At 43.8% G+C, this 3,227-nt stretch overlaps 1 pseudogene; it reads left to right on the top strand.

The window, feature by feature from the left end:
* The first annotated feature begins 378 nt into the window (after nt 1–378).
* LOC106733449 (putative MAGE domain-containing protein MAGEA13P) lies at nt 379–2,493 on the top strand (annotated as a pseudogene).
* Nucleotides 2,494–3,227: the final 734 nt, after the last annotated feature.

Genomic DNA, 3,227 nt, shown 5'->3' with positions numbered 1-3,227 from the left:
TTCTTGTCAGAAAGAAAAATGAATAAACATGAGGGTCTCTCCCATAATTGACAATGGTGACCCCACCCAAACCTGTGGCTGGTTGCCTTCAGCCCTGGCAGGCTGGGAGCAGAATGGCCAGATGTGATGTAGCCTGACTTCTAGGAGTCTGAAGGAAATGGGGACCTCATTTTAGGGGTACTGGTTCAAGACAGCATAATGAGGAGTCTTAGGCCCTTCTGTGCATCAAGATAATTAAACTGAGGGAGGACTAAGATGAACATAGACCCCAAAACAAAGGAGTCTCCAGCCCTGCCATAGCTATCAGGCTTGGGAGATACTAGGCAGGGATGACACATCTATGTTGTTTCCCGATTTCTACTTCTCAGGAAGATAAACATGAGGGGCTCTCATGTTTTGGTAAGATCAACTCAGCAGAGGGAGGAATCTCAGGCTCTGCCACTAGTTAAAGTAAAGACACTGAGAAAGGATTCAAGAGACTTTCATCCTCTAGAAGAGGTAGGGCCCCTCTCCTACTCTGTCTCTGCTATCAGTCTTAGAAGACCTTGAGCATGATGGATCCCTATGGTAGGGCTTCACTCCCACCATCCTGGTCTTAGTGACTTGAGGGGCTTAGTCTGAGGGTTAGGGAATCAGTTCAGCTTAAGGAGGAATCCCAGTCCCTATCAAGCATTAAAATGATGACTGAAAGGATCTCCTTATTTCGACCCCCACAGGCTTCAGGCAACCATTGCTTTCACCCATAGGAGGCCCCAGGCAGGCTATGACTGTAAGTAGATGTTGCTCACTTCCTCCTTGTTGTTCTCAGAAAATGAGCACCAGGGTGTGGATGAGGCTTTGATAAAGGAAAGATCAGGACCCAAAGTGAGCACTGAGGGGATCACCCACCCCTGAACAGTAAGGACATTACAGGTTTTGATCCTACCTTCTTGTCAGTTCTGAGGTGCTCAGGGCTGTGCTTGCAATCTACAGCTTGAGCCCCTCACCTCTCAATTTCTCTCACAGGAGCTCTGAGAATCAGCATTGAGACCTGAGTTGGTGTCAACATCTTCAGGTCACAATGCAGAGGAGGCCTAGGCAGTACTTGAGTCCCGGTGAGATGCATGCTCTACGTATTTACCATTGGCCCCACCCATTGTGAGTAAAGTGGAGCTCAGTGTTCCCAGCCCAGCCGGCCCTACTGTCAACCCAGGAATCTCACACTCTGCAGGCCAGCTGCACCTTATGAAGTTGCCTCACTTCCTCCTTCAAACTCTCAGGACACAGTCCAAGTAGGAGGATGGGAAACCCAGGAGGCACTATAATACCATGTATAAGTCAGCCTTTCTTAGAAACACCAATGGTGAAGCTTGTGACCTGTACTTATTTCCTTCTAGCCCAGAGAACCCCATTGTCTACCTCCTGTCCATATGCTTTTTGACTGTCACAACACCAGTCAGCTTATGGTCAAAAGAGTAAGTACCACAAACTTGAGCAAGGCCTTTGGCCCCAAAGAGAAGTACGGAGCCTGGTAGGTGTGCAGGTTTCCACAACTTAGAAGGGGAAAGCTTCCTTCTCTTCTTCCTCCTCTTCCTCCTCCTCTCCTGTTCTGATCCCTAGTACACTTGAGTAGATACTTGCTGTTAGACAAATAAGTCTTCCGCAGAATCTTCAGAAAGCCCCCTTCTTCTCCAAGAACATGGAAATTACTCCATTGAACCAATTTGATAAGGTCCCAGAATCCAAAAGAGAAGAATCCAGGTACCTCGCAGGCTGCTCCAGATCCTGAGTTCATTCTCAGTGTCATACTAGACAAAAAGGTGGCTGAGTTGGTGAAGTTCCTCAATATCAAGTGCACAACAAAAGAGCTCATTACAATCAGAGATGCTGAAGAGTGTTATCAAAGTGCATAAGGACCACTTCACTTCCCTGTGATCTTCAAGAAAGCCCCTGAATGCATGGAGGTGGTTTTTGGTATCAATGTAAAAGAAGTAAATACCAAAACCCATTCTTATGTGCTTGTCCGAACACTAGATCTCACCTACAGTGGGATGCTGAGTGATAAAGACCAGGGCCTCCTGATATTTACCTGAGTGTGATTTTTATGGAGGGAAACTGTGCTCCTGACAATAAGATCTGGGAAGTGCTGAATGTGAGGTTCTGAATGTGATTGGGGTGTATCCTGATTTAATCTATGTGGAGGCTAGGACGCTTACCACCAGAGATTTGGTTTAAGAAAAATATCTAGAGTACTGGCAGGTGCCCAACAGTGATCCTCCACATTATAAATTCCTGTGGGGTCCAAGGGCTTATGCTGAAACCAGCAAGATGAAAGTCCTACAGTTTTTCTCCAAGGTTATTGGTGATGATCCCACTTTCTTCCCATCCTTGTATGAGGAAGCTTTGAGAGGAGAGAAAGAGAGGTCTCAGGCTAAAACTGCTACCATGCGTGGTACTACTGCCATAGCCAGTGCACATTTCAGGGCCAAGGTCAGCAGTTTTGTCTATCCTTAGTGAAGTCTGAAGAAAATTCTTCAGTTTGTGGTGGAAGAAAGCAAAGTTCTAAGTAGTGAAGGACAAGGAGGGCAGACAGCAGAAGGAAATATATAACATATTTGTGTTCCTGTTCTATCTGAGTGACTCTGAGATTTATCTCTGTTTTACTTTTGGTATTTAGTATTTATAAAATATTGTTCCTTGTAGTAGAGAACTTAGTTAGCTCCAGAATCTAAGTATTTGAGTGACAGAGTTCATACTTTATAGCTCTTATCTGGTTTAAGAATAACAGTTTTGCTTATTTTGCAAAACATGTTGAGAAATCTTCCATTTTGGGATCTCAGATGAGATAATATGATGTTGGAATAGGAATTCCCTTGGAAAAGTTAGAAAGCTCAGCAATAAATTAAGGGGGTTTAAGAAATAGAGGAAAAACACATAAAGGATGGCTAATTCTTAGATTTACTTATCTCTTTTAGTCTGTTGCTCTATAAAATCCAGTGATATCATGCCTGGGTTTTATTTGCTTATTCAAGAATGTAAGATAAATTAATTTTTAAGTGAAATCTTCTTATTAATGGCTCATGTATTCCTCAAACATTAATTGTGCATCTGCTCTTTTTGAAAGGCACTGCATTGGTAGTGGGGATCCCAAGGTAAGGAAGACACACCTCTACCCATAGAATTATAGTCTAGGAGCAGCAATAAGGAAGATGGTTAGATGTTCTTGAAAACCTAAAGAACAAGTTGCA

Source organism: Tupaia chinensis, unplaced genomic scaffold (assembly GCF_000334495.1).
Source record: "Tupaia chinensis unplaced genomic scaffold, TupChi_1.0 Scaffold143769_1, whole genome shotgun sequence".
Lineage (NCBI taxonomy): Eukaryota > Metazoa > Chordata > Mammalia > Scandentia > Tupaiidae > Tupaia > Tupaia belangeri.
Note: the sequence above shows the minus strand (reverse complement) of the source record. Positions and strands in the feature narration are given on the sequence as shown.